This window comes from Gracilinanus agilis, chromosome 3 (genome assembly GCF_016433145.1).
Source record: "Gracilinanus agilis isolate LMUSP501 chromosome 3, AgileGrace, whole genome shotgun sequence".
Lineage (NCBI taxonomy): Eukaryota > Metazoa > Chordata > Mammalia > Didelphimorphia > Didelphidae > Gracilinanus > Gracilinanus agilis.
The window spans coordinates 203,803,631-203,817,882 of NC_058132.1; positions in this window are offsets into that span (position 1 = coordinate 203,803,631).

Here is a 14,252-nt window from a genome sequence, read left to right on the forward strand (position 1 = left end):
CACTCATCTAGTAAGCGTCTGAGGTTGCTCTTGAACCTAAGTATTCTTGATTCCAAGTCTAGCTTAAGCCTCTGTTCTTACTCGGGCCCAGCGTGGATGCTCACATTCTCCCTCTCTCTGGCCCCTGCCTTCTGCCTAACTTTAATTCTGTGAACTCTGTTGTGTGGATTATGAGGGACTGGCTAGTTAGATTTTCTTGAGTGACAGACTAATAAATTAATATTTTTAAAGTAAAAATATAGTCCAGAGAATTCCATTCATTACAGTATGTTAGCTAGTTAGTACAGTGGATAGAGCAGTGGGCTAGAAAAACTTGAATTTAAATCTAGCCTCCATCACTAGCTTGTGTAACCCTGGACAATTCACTTAATCCTGTTTGCCTCAGTTTCCTCATCTATAAAATGAGCTGGAGAAAGAAGTGACAAACCATTCTAGTATCTTTTCCAATAAAACCCCAAATGGGATCATGAAAAAGTAGGACATGACTGAAAAACATTTAAACAACAAATATACATAAATATATATATATTTATATATATATATTTTGATCTGTACTCTGAGTTCATTACTTCTCTATCAAGAAGTGAGTGGCATGATGCATCATGAGTCCTCTGGAATTGTGGTTGGTCATTGTGATAATCAAAATTTCTAAGTCTTTCGAAGCTATTTGACTTTATAGTATATGAAGGGTTTTAAATGCCAAACAGGAGTCTATATTTAATCCTAGGTAATAGGGAGCCATTGGAGTTTATAGAATAGGGGAATGACTGTGCTTTAGGAAAGCCACTTTAGCAGCTGTGTAGAGGGTAGATTAGAATGGGGATTCCAAAATATCTCTGTAGGCTGAAACCAATAATATGAACGTTAAAAGTCAGTAGTAAGCAGGGGTTAGCTATCTAACTCTCATGTTAATATTAAGGTTCAGACTAGATGACCTCTAAAATTCCTTCTAACTCTAATTTCTAAGATTTGATAAAATGTAAAGTCTTACACTGAAGTTCAAAAAAACCTGTTTCCAAGGAAATGTTGGGGAAATTAGCAGAGAAAGACAGGGAAGTTTTAACTGAGTAGGAGCCAATGGTGGGGCATGGCAGAAGAAAGGGCCATGAAGGTAGAGATCAGAAGGTAGCTAAACAAATTGTGGTACATGAACGTAATGGTGCCTTCCCTCCGTGACTATGCCCAATTGATCCTGAATATATCGTGTTTGTATATGGCATTTGCACCTTGTCTCCCCCCATTAGACTGTGAGCTCCTGGAAAGCAGGGACTGGTTATTGCTTTTCTTTGCCTCCCCAGGGCTTAGATCTGTGCCTGATACATAGCAAGCAATTAAGCAGTGTTTGTGGATTGATTGATCTTTCCAGTTTAGATTTTCCCTCCACCTATGAAGATCATCGCTCTTCCACTCTGCACACAGTAGGAACATCATAAATACATGAACTGAATCCTCTACAGTTTTTGCCACATAATTTAGTATTAGACACACTCTTATTCTTTTCCTCCATTGCTCTAGTTGTCCTTGACTCCCCAGGTAGACTGTATGTAGGCTCTGGAAGGGCAGAGATTGCATGATTTTGTATTTTGAACATCCGTTCTCTAGGATTAGATTATTTTGTTTCCGTTAGGTTTCCATTAGAAACCTTTACCTTTCATCTTAGAATCAATGTTGTGGGGGCGGCTAGTTGTCTCAGTAGATTGAGAGGCAGGCCTAGAAATGAAAGATCCTAGGTTTAAATCTGGCCTCAGACACTTCTCCTAGTTGTGTGGCCTTGGGCAAGTCACTTAACCTCCATTGCTCTTCTGCCTTGGAACCAATACACAGTAGTGATTCTAAGATGGAAGGTATAAGAGTTTAAAAAAAAAAAAAAGGAATCAGTACTGCATATTGGCTCTAAGGCAGAACAGTAAGGGCTATGCATTTTTTAAGTGACTTGCCCAGAGTAACACAGCTAGAAAGTGTCTGAGGCCAGGTTGGAACCCAGGACTTCCTGTCTCTAAGTCTGGCTCTCTTTCCATTGAGCCACTTAACCTGCCCTACTCCAATTAATTTTTTTTTTAACTCTTACCTTCTGTCTTAGGATCAGTACTGTGTATTGGTTCTAAGGCAGAAAAGGGCTAGGCAATGAGGGTTAAGTGACTTGCACAGGGTCACACAGCTAAGAAGTATCTGAGGCCTGATTTGAACCCAGGATGTCCCATCTCTGAGCCTGGTTCCCAAACCACTGAGCCACCCAGCTGCCCCCCCTCCAATTAAAATTTTTTTAATATTAAAACCTTTACCTTCTGTCTTGGAGTCAGTATTGTGTATTGGCTCCAAGGCAGAAGAGTGGGAAGGGTAGGCAATGGGGGTTAAGTGAATTGCTCAGGGTCATACAGCTGGGAAGTGTGTGAGGCCAGATTTGAACCTAGGACCTCCCATCTCTAGGCCTGGCTCTCTATCCACTGAACCACCCAGCTGCCCCCCCAATTAATTTTTAATCTATGCTTCCAAAGTCCCTCTAGCACAGTAACAGAGTGACTTGTTAGAGAAACATCCACCTGAGAACAGGAAGTTCCTGCCTCTGATCCATGCTGGCTCGGTGACCCTGGGTCAGTCACTTAAATTCTCAGTGTTCCAGGCAATTCCCCAAAAATATAAGTTATGAAGAAAATGGGCTTTCCTACTCTGACAAAATTCCAGCTTAGGACCCAAAATTCCCCAACAACACAGGGAACAGGGCAGTACCAAGAAACATCATCTAATGGGAAAATGCTCAATTTTGACCTAGGAGACTCGTGCTTGAATCCAGGCTCTGATACAAACTCAATGTGTCGGGGCTCCACTTTCGGCATCCGTAAAATGGAAATAGTAGTAATTTCACTACTTACCTTTCAAGCAAGAGCGCTGTAGAGAAAGTGCTTTGTAAAGCAGGGCACTTTGCCCACAGGAGACATTTAATTTGTGGAATTGAATTGAGCCTTGAATCACTGTATAAATGAGAAGTATGATTTTTGAAGGCAAATACTGACTGATAAACTAAAGAGGAGGAAATATCCTAGTCACTAACATACTTTCCAGTCATTAACTTCCCCTCCCCATTTTGGTCTCTTTCAGCTCAGGAAGGGGCCCAGAGACAAATATAGCAAGTGAGCCTGGTCGAATATACCACTCGTCCAACACTCACCGAGATCTGTCCCCAATTATCTAGGCCATTGGTTTCCAGATCTGCGTGTTAGTTTTGAGTTTCTATCACTAATCTATTTGCACAATTACAACCTAAATCTGTATTTCTCTTCACTCAACACCAACACCTGCTTGGCAGCAGGATGATCTGAGCATCTAAACGTTCCCAGCAGAGTCATAGAAGGGAATTTGAGGGGGGCAGCAAAGTGGCTCAGTGGATTGAGAGCCAGACCTAGAGATAGAAGGAGGTCCTGGGTTCAAATCTGGCCTCAGACCCTGCCTAGCTGTGTGACCCTGGACAAGTCACTTAACCCCCACTGCCTAGCCCTTACCATTTTTCTGCCTTAGAACCAATATACAGTATTGATTCTAAGATGGAAAGTAAGAATTAAAACAAACAAACAAAAAAAAGGGAATTTGAGATCTAGTAGACTGTAAACTGCTTGAGTACAGGGGCCCAGGCATTTTTTTCACCTTTGTATATCAGTTACCTAGCTCAGGGCTTGGCATAGAGTAGCCACTTAATAAATGTCAGGTAAATTGAGATTTCTGATCTGAGTTGCTTAGGGGTCAAGAGCTTCCATGGCAGTATGAGCCGCACCTTGGAGAGCTCACATTCTATTCCTTCCCAGTCAGGTTCAGCCATGGATCTAATTTCCTGACACCTCCAATGGGAAAAAAAAAAACCCAATATCTCCCTCAGAACTTTCTCCTCCTTTCACCTTCCTCTCTAATGGAACCTGGACCTGTTTTTATCACAACCCAATAAACGCTTCTCTAAAACTCACTTCCAGCAGTCCCCGCTTTGCCAGATCTTCCTCAGAGATGCCCAAGGCAGGCTGGGATTCGTATGTCTGTTAGTATCCTCTCCCCACCCCATAAGCAAGGGACTAGGGCCTGGGGACAGCTGAGATTCGTGCTGGCCAGGCTGGGCTTTTGGCCAGATCTAGGGTCACCCATCTTCCTCTAACGGATAACAGCTGTGGGATATCCAGTTGGATAGCATCCTACTCACCAGTACTGGAGAGAAGGGGTATGGGACCTCAGTCCCCATCTGGGCCCCCCAGATCCTCCCTGGCCCCCAGAGCCTTCTCTAGCCAAGTTCAGCTTCTGGACACGTAGAAGCAGTCACCAAAGAAAGAGGAAAGAAGAGAGGAGAAAAAAGAAAGATGAGCCTGAACAGAGGAATCAGATTCAAGCCTAAGAAATCTTGCTTCTAACTGTGGTTTGAAAGCAAAGAGGAACTCTCCTGTCTGGCATTTAGGGAAGATAAGATAGATTGGTGTGCCAAAGCAGGCAGGAAGGAGGGGCTTTCGAGAGGAAGGGGGCTGGGGAGAAGGAGTAACTCTGGGTCGCCCTGGAGCAGGGACAGCCGTAAAGGAGTGAGGAGGGTGAGGGCATTGGGTAAAAAAAGAGAGAGGTTTTAGACAAAGGGGGTGGGGTGGCCCCTCAAGACCCATCATCAACTCCAACGCAAAACATTACCAGGAAAAAAAAAGCCTCAGCACTTGGTTAGCACTGCCACTGTGGGGATTTTCCCTTTTAATTAAAAACACACACACACACATACACACATACAAATACACGAGACCCATCGGAAAAAAAAAAAAAGTGATGAGTTGTACAGGCGGTGGGTCTTTTGCAGCTCCAGGGACCGTGAGCTGCTGATTTGTTTAAATTTGCGGCTCATTGCCACCACCTTTTTAGAGCCACCCAGCCAGAGAAAAGCCACCCAGTATCCCAGGGTAGGCAGGCAGCAGGTTCACATTCATGCTGCTATGAATTATCAATTCACCCTGGACATGGAGGCCATCAGCATAAGCGTGGGCGATCTGGTGAGTAGACCAAAGAGGGCAGAATCAATGGACTCTTTTTTTTTCTCCCTATTTTAAAATGGCATCTTAGTTGGGAGGTGGAGAGAGGAGGATCTGATGGAAGAAGAAGAATGGCCTAAGAGCCCAGCCTTCATGTCCAGTGGGATAGTGGGATGGCAGTGAGGGAAGGAAGAAAGAGGGGAAGAAAGGAGGAGGAGAATGTATAGCTTATGGAGCAGTTGCTGCTCCTGCCTGATCTCAAAGCTTCCTTAGTCCACTGGAGAGATCCATCCATGGTTAACCCAAGTAAAGAGGAGAGGACTTGGAAAGACCTCAAATGGGATATCGAAATTCAAGTTGTGGATCCATTATGGCATAGTGGGAAAGAGCATTGAGTGTGGAGTCATAAGATCCGGATACAAATCTGGTCAAGTGAGGGGGTTAGAGGAAGGGTTCTAAGGTCCCTTTCAACTCTAAATCTATTCGTGACCTAAAACCTAGTCCTCAGTTTGCACATCCACAAAAAGGAGAAAATAGCCATTCTTTATTTCTAGGGTTCTTAAACCTAGGGTTCACAGACTAAATTTCAAGGAGTCCAAGAACTTGGATGGGGGGAAAATTACATCTTTATTTTCACTAATCTCTAACTAAAATTTAGTATTCCCTTCAGTGATTAAAAAGCATAACTACTTCATAATATAAAAATATAATAAGGGGACAGCTGGGTGGCTCAGTGGATAGAGAGCCAGGCCTAGAGACGGGAGGTCCTGGGTTCAAATCTGGCCTCAGACACTTCCCAGCTGTGTGACCCTGGGCAAGACACTTAACCCCCATTGCCTAGCCCTTACCACTCTTCTGCCTTGGAACCAATACACAGTATTGACTCCAAGACGGAAGGTAAGGGTTTTAAAAAAATAAAAATAAAAACATACAAGGTTAAGAAACCCCCCCACACTCAGGGGCCAGAATAAGGAGTAAGTGGGGAAATATTTTCTGCCATCCAGGAGCCTTTAGCATTAGTTTCGGTTGCTCACTGCTATATCCTTCCTATAAAGCTACCCTCAAGGTGTTTAGTGTTTAGTGTTAATCTCTGAACTAAGGCATGAAACAGTCCGATACTATAATTGTGGCTCTGAGTTGAAGGCAAGGAATGGTTGTGCAATTTGCCAAACACGTATTTCAGAGCCCTGTGCATCAGGAGCTGGGTGCAGTACGAAGCTGAGATGACTCGGTCCTTACCTTCAAAGAGCAGAGAGTGTCCGTCAGGAAGCCTCAGAGTGAGCTGGAGTGGTGGGAAGCCAGGGAACGTGAGCTCTGAGGCATCCATTCCTGTATATTTAAAAGGGTTTGTTTGAGCCTAGGGAGAAGGTGCCCCGTCAGCACTTTTTACGCCCTCTGCCCCCTCCCAAAGTCTCGCCCTCTCTCTCGTGTGGGCTGCTCCAGTGGCTCAGTCCCAGAAATCAGGGCTCTCTGCCTGGAAAAAGCAGCTTCGGTACCTGGCTCCAGGGAGCAGAGCAACTCAGAACTGGACCACAAGACTCTCCTAGCGAGGAGAAGGGTGAAAGGGTAGGAGGAAGAAGGGCAAACCTCTCCTAAGAATCAATTCTTTGGTCTGATTGCCTTTTCTCTTCCAGCCAGGGACATTCACCCTGAGAAAGGATTTCTCCCTCAGGTCTGGGCTGGCTGTGTAGAACCAGAACTGCCCAGAAATGCCTCCCTCGACACCTTCGGCCTATTCCTTCTTCCTCCCAATCCGCCGGGGCTCTAGCAGCCACCCCTAACTTTCCACGCTATAGCAATTTAAGTTGGGGGTGGGAAGGAAGGTGGAGAGAGGCTACAGAAAGATGAAAGATAGGACAGGCCGGGCACACAGGTCTAAGGATTCCCATGGGGACGGATGGACCCAAACGTCTCAGTAGAATTAAAGTCCAGTTGGGAGACAGCCAAATTCACGCTGAATCGTCCCCATCAACTTGACACCCAATTCCCTGCTCCCACCCTATTTAGGTTACTTAAATTCAGCCTCTGCTTACAGAGCCAGGCTGGCCACAGGGCCACTGACCCAGTTGCTTTACAGTATATTCACCAACCTCTGGACTCGGTCTGGCCCCCGGCTTCCGAGAAGTCAAGGGTTTCCCCTGCACTGTACCCAGCACAAGTCTCCTGGGAGACAGACAGTCGGCTGAGGACTCCACAGAGCCCCACAAAGGGGGAAAACCAGAGCCCAAAGAATCACTGGCAACCTCAGGTCACACCGTGAAACTACCCCCTCTCAGAGTCTAGGCAGGAGCCTCAAGCCCATTTCCCAGAATCTAGAGGAGGGCTTCTGAACCTTTCGTGTGAGTGTCAGGGACCCCTTAGACAATCTGGTGAAGACTCCTCGGAATAATGTTTTAAAATAACTGAAGGAAATGATCCCTTTCATTTAGGGGTTAATGAAAATAGAAATGAGATTTTTTTTTCCCCATCCAAGTTCCAGGATGCCCTAACGTCTATCCTCAGGACGTGTGGACTCCATATGACTCCTGCTCCAGAAGATAAGTGGGGAACAGAGACAGGAGGCAGCTGAACTGCATGGGTTGGGGTTATGCAAAATAGAAATGTGCTAGCCTTGAAAGGAAAGTCCACTCAATAGAGCATTATGGGCTCCAGTATCTTCACGGGACAGCTACATCATCAGGTCAGAATGGACACATCCTCCAAATGCCAGGCTCTAGAGCCAGGTTGGGTTTGGGTCTCTCTCTCCTAGGGTCTCTCTGTGCCTTCTGACATTCCTGTCTCCCTCACACCCCATTGTGGGCCCACAGATAATATTTAGTTAACTTCCCTGGTTATTCCCCATTATACTGTCTCTTTTTTAAACTTTCCCAGCATCTCCCTCCACTCAGCTCTGAGGGCAGGGAAGGGTTCTAGATCTTCCTATGCCCTAGTAAATGTTTTGGGAACCAGAGCTAGAACCCAGGCCTCCTAGCTCCCTTCTTTCTCAGCTACCCACTTTTCTTCAGAGGGAGGAAAAAAATCTAACTGTAAGTAGTACTCAAAGTTTGTGCTCTCCTCCCTTCTCAAACCTCCTCCTGGATGGGTTTCCTGTCCCTTCTCACCCCCCCCCCAGACTATTACAGAGCAAGAACAGAACAGAGCCCTCCCCCTATACCCGCAAGGGCCAGAAAAGGGCTTTCTTCTGAGGTTCCAGCTCACACCCTTGAGCATGCTGAATGAGAAAGGGAGAAGATCTCAAACTGAGCCTCGAAGTCAAAGCTCCATTATGCTCTGTTAAGGCCTGGAGTGACTTTTCTTGATTTCTTAGTTCTCTCACTTTCCCCGGCCCCTCTACTCAAACCAAATGTGGACTCTGGCAGAGAATCTCACTCAGTAATGGAGAATGAAGAAATTAATCATCTTTGGTTTTCCTCTCCCCTGTTTTGATCCCCATTCCTGGAATGGCCAAGATTCATAAACATTTGCTAAATTTCTGCTGCGTGCAGACTGCTGCCAAGTGCTGGGTGGAGATGAAAAATTTAGATAAGATGTTATCCCTGCCTTCACAGAGCTTACAGTTTGGTAGGGGAGTTAGAAAACAAGCATAGTCCAGGCAGTTAAGTGGCACAGAAGATAGAGCACCAGGCCTACAGTTGGGAGGACCTGGGTTCAAATCAGACCTCAGATACTTCCAGGCTGCATGACCCTGGGCAAGTCACTTAACACCTATCATCTAGTTCTTTACCCTTCTGTCCTGCTGTCACTGGGAACAAAGGTAAGGGTTTAAAAACAAACACAGCTGGCTGACCACCAAACAAAACATTACTTGACAATTTATGGGAGAATGGAAAGAAGCCCACCTGGATGTGGAGATGGATTTTCCCTGGCGGTGCCCCCTCCTTGGAATGTTCTTGCTCCTTGTCTCTGTCTCCTGGCTTCTCTGGCTTCCTTCAAGTCCCAGCTAAAATCCCCTCCTTCTGCAGAAGTCTTTCTTCATCCCCTTTAAAGCTAGAGCCTTCTCTTTTGATTATCTCCAGTTTGTTCTGCATCGATCTTGTTTGTATATAATTATTTGCTTGTTGTCCCTTCCATTAAGCTGGGAGCTCTTTGAGAGAAGGAATAGCCTTTTCCCTTTCTTGGTATCCAGCACTTAGCACAGTGCTTGCCATAAAGTAAGCACTTCATGTTCATTAACTGACTATTTGATATTAATCTTGTCCTTTAAATCTTTCCGAGGGGGCAGCTGGGAGGCTCAGTGGATTGAGAGCCAGGCCTAGAAATGGGAGGTCCTAGGTTCAAATTTGACCTTAGACACTTCCTAGCTGTGTGACCCTGGGCAAGTCTCTTGACCCCCATTGCCTGACCTTTACCACTCTTTTGCCTTGGAACACAGTACTGATTCCAAGATGGAAGGTAAGGGTTTAAAAAATAAAAATAAAAATCTTTCCAATCTCAGTTTCCTCCACTGTAAAATAAAAAGGGTGGGACTAGATGACCTCTAAGGTCATTTCTGGCTCTAAATCTATGCTCCAATGATTAGAGTCACAAATCCAATTGCTCCATGAGGTCTGGGAGGAAGGAGAAGAGAAGGGATCACTCCAGGACTTAATTTCCCTGGACCCTAAAATAAAATAAAATGCTTTGCAAATCTTAAAGAGCCATACAAAAGGCAGCAACAGTATTATTTTAAAAATAAAATTCATTATTAATAGCACTACCCTCAACTAGAAAATGAGAATATTTGGCCTGCCCACAGCACAGAGTTGCAATGAAAGCAGTTTTCTGAGTAAAGAGCACTTCCAAGTTGAAGGGTTGGATTTTTGCTTTTTTTTTTTTTTTAATTAGCATTTCCCAGAACCCTTCATCCCTCTGTGCCATTCTCTCCTTTGTCATTACAGAAATAGCTTCTGGGATCCAGGCTGATGCAGGAACCAGGGTGGCCAATGCTCAAAGCTAAACTTGTGGCTGGGAGGTTTAAAAATTGTCCTAGACAGAGAGTTTTGAGTCTGTTTGTTTGTTTGTACCTCTTCACCCAGAGGCCCAGAGAAGGAAAGGGTAACTGCAGGACCTAAAAACCAGAGCGAGGGGTGGCCTAAGGCAGAGGGGGTGGAGAGGAATGCGATCTTGCCCCGGGCACAGGGATGCCTAGGCATGGATGGCTCAGCCCACAGGAATTCTGAGCTTGCCTGCGGGGAGCCTGAGCCAAAGTCAGGGCAGAGCTGGAGCTGGGGAGAGCCGAGGCTCTGGATCCGTCCAGAGGCCACTCTCCTTCCCCTCTTCAGTCACATTGTCTTAGTGCGGGGTCACACCTGGCCTGAGCAGCCCATCTGTGATTCTAGGGGACACATTAGTCAATAGTCAGGCAATATTTATTAAGCACCTACTATGTGCCAGACACAGGGTTGGGCACTAAGGCTACAGATATGGGAGTGGGAAGGAGGGGGGAATAGCCACTGCTCCCTAGGAATTTATAATCTAAGAGGGGAAGAGAATACACAAAAACCCGGGGGTAGAAGCCACCAGGGATGTAAATGTCAGAGAAACCCCCGAGTAATGTGACGAGGTGAGAAACGACGTGTTCCTGACTTGGGACTTTGGGCATTCATGACTCTGGGTTCCAGAGAGACAGAGAATGGCCGTGAGGCAGAGAACTGAGGCTGGCAGGATCTCCCCACAGGTTGAGGTTTTCCTAATAATAAGCTTTCTAGGACATGGCAGAGACATCAGAGAAGTCCCAAAGTATTGCAGTCACCGGAGAAATTAAAGCAAGTTTTGAACGAGCCCCTTTCAATGCAGGGTGATGGGGAGCAGGGAGAGAAAGCTGAAGAAAGGAAAGAAAAGGCCACCCAAAAATCAACTGGAGAAACTGAGGCAGGTAAAGCTGGAAAAAAGGTTTAGGGCAGCCACCATAGCTCTCTTCCAAGTATCTGAAGGGCCTCTCCTATGGAAATACTCCCTCTTCTTGGCCCTAAAGACTAAACGATCTCTAAGTGATAGCATGTATGTGTATAGAGTTATAGAGTCATACATAATACATATGGTTTATATAGCTACATGGAATTAGGTACATTTATAGTTCAAGAGAGAGAGAGATTTTCATATATATACATATATATATATTTTTTTTAGGTAGTTACAAATACATATGGTTTATACATGTATAGTTTTTCTATATTGTGTAATTAGAATTTTGCTCCCCCAAACTCTCTTTCCCAGCTTCCCATGTTCCTTCTCACGTTGTGTGCTAACGTAGGGAGGATATAAGTTTTGTGCGACCCACCCCTTGCTCTCTTTTCCCTGATCTCGGCTGGGAAAGTGGGCCTCACTCAGGCTTTTACTTTTGTCTTTTTATTTCTTCTACTTCAAGTGATTATTAATAAATCTTATAATACTTGGAGTTACTGGATATTAATGTTAATCTTACAATATGTAGAGTTATATATAGCCATGTCTATACATAAAGTTCTATATTTGTATACATATATATGGTTATATATACACATACAGTTATATATAGTTATGTATATGTACACAGAGATATATACATATGTGATTGTATAGGTATATATAACTTACAAAAGTTATACATAGTATATAAGGTATATACACTTATAGTTATAGATTATTAGATATACACATATAATTTTAGGCACATATATAGTTATATATACACATATATAGTTATATAAGGATATGTAAATACACACACATATATACCGACATGGTTATATATCCAAATATCATTTCTATATACATTTATATATATATATATATACACACATATAGTTACATTACACATGTAGTTTTATATATACTTGTATCGTATATGTAGTTATACTCACAGTTATATATACATATTATCATATATGTGTATATAACATAAATTAAACCTACATAAGTATATATGTTATCTATACATAGATACATAGTTATAGATGGTTATAAGTACATATATGTAGTTATATATAGTTTTATATAAATGATGACAATGAAAGGCGAGCTACCATAGTGCTATATTCTGTATCCTGGGCGCTAATTGGTTCAGTGACTTTGGTGAATAAGAGTGTGGAAAAGGTTTCTAGGAGAGTGGGAAGGGTTTATAAAGCCTTAAAATATGTATAAATAATAAAATAAATATAACGCCCCTACTTGGCAGATTTTCACCCATGGCAAGGGTCTCTGGAACGTAACTTCCACAATAGGTGAAGGATCACTGTACACACATATGTATACACATATGGTTATATATACAAATATCATTTATATACAGTTATATATATATACACATATAGTTTTATATACACATCATTTTATACATAGTTTTTATATACATATGCACACAAAGAACCATAGTTATATGTATGTTATATATGTATAGTTTACATAAGCTATATATACAGATATAACCATAGTTTTATATATACATTATATGATATATTAATCAAAATATAATTACAGTTATAATCATATCATAAATTAATTAATCATATTGAAAATTAATTAATTATATTATGAATGAATAAAATTATAATCATATATTATATAAAACTATGGTTACATTGTGTGTGACTTATGTAAATTATACACATATAAGTATATATGTTATATATACATATATAGTTCTAGATGGTTATGTGTACACATGTATAGTTACATGTAGTATAATACACATATGGTTATATGTACAAATATACTTTATATATACATGTAGATGGTTATGTATATACATATATAGTTATATACACAAATAGTTCTATATACACCTATAGTTATAGATAGGCATGGATATATACATAGTTATATACATGTATGTGGTTATATTAACATATATAATTATATGTACATATGTTATACACACATAGTTATAGATGGTTATATATATAAATATAGTTATATGTGTATATATGGTTTTTATATATGTATAGAGGGATATAGAGTTATAGATTTTGTTATATGGAGTTATTTACATGTTGCTTAATTAATATTTGCTGATGATTAAAAAGAAAAATGAATAGACATGACAGATTATAGTAGATTTGGGCTTGATATAAAGAGCATTTTCCCAAGCAAATAGAATTATATAAAAGTACAATGGCCTACATCAGGAGACAGCAAGCTTCCTCTGGGCAGCTAGATGGCCCAGGAGATGACACTGGACCTAGAGTCAGGGAGACCTAAGTTTAAATCCAGCCTCAGACAACTTACTAGCTGTGGGACCCTGGGCAAGTCACTTGATCTCTCTCTGCCTTGGTTTCCATATATCTGTATAATTAGGATAATAATAACTTCTCCTTCCAAGTGTTACTATGGGGATGAAAGATAACATTTGTAAAATGATTTGAAAATATAGCACTGAAAGTGCTCTATAAATGCTAGCTATTATTACTCTAGCTGAAGACCATACAATCACTTCAAGGTGACACTGAAGAGGGACATCTCCTGCTCAGGGCAGATCAGACTAGGTGGCCTTTGAAATTCTTTCCAACTTGATGTTTCCATGATTCTGTAGTACTGAGAGAGGCCAGACTGGTTTACCTAAAGCCCTGACAGATCAGTCTGGTCTTCCCGACACCCATAGCTGGTTCATTGGGCACTCCTGCACATGGCGAACTTGGGGCCCAGTGAGGCATCTCCCAGCTGCAGGAGAGAAATAAAACCCCCCATTCCACCACACAGACCCCCTCCCAACCTGGGAGGCCAAAGGTCGAGAGAGCCAGGCAGATCGACCCCTACCCCTGTTGTAGACACTAATGCTGATTTCTGGGCTTGACTTATTTTGCTCTTGAATCAATTCATGTTAGCTTTCCCATCCTTCTCAGTGTTCATCGTTTCTTAAAAGGCAGAGTAACGTTCCATTACATGTATATGCCACAGTCTGTGTAGCCATTCCCAGTAGATGGACATCGACTTTGAATCCAATTCTTTGGTGCCACAAAAGGAATTACCAGAGATGTCAGAAATGGGCTAGTTTTCAACATGCCTGCTATGAGAGGTCAATATTCTTGAGTACTATAAGCCTAGGAGCAGAGAAAAGGCGAGGAGGAACTTGAGTCTAGAACTGTACTAAAAACCTTAGCTAAAATGAGGAGGAATCTGGAATTTGATTCAGTTGGTTTCTAAGCAAATTGGAAGCTCCTCCATCTCCCACATGGGCAAGCTTGAGTTGCTGAAGGTACTTGCCTGGGAAAGACTGATAAGCCCCATTATTACTGACAGTAGTTGGAGAGATCAGATGGGCACAAAATTGGTAGTCATTCCCACCAAGCAGGAGGGTCTGGGGGTCCACTGTTTAAA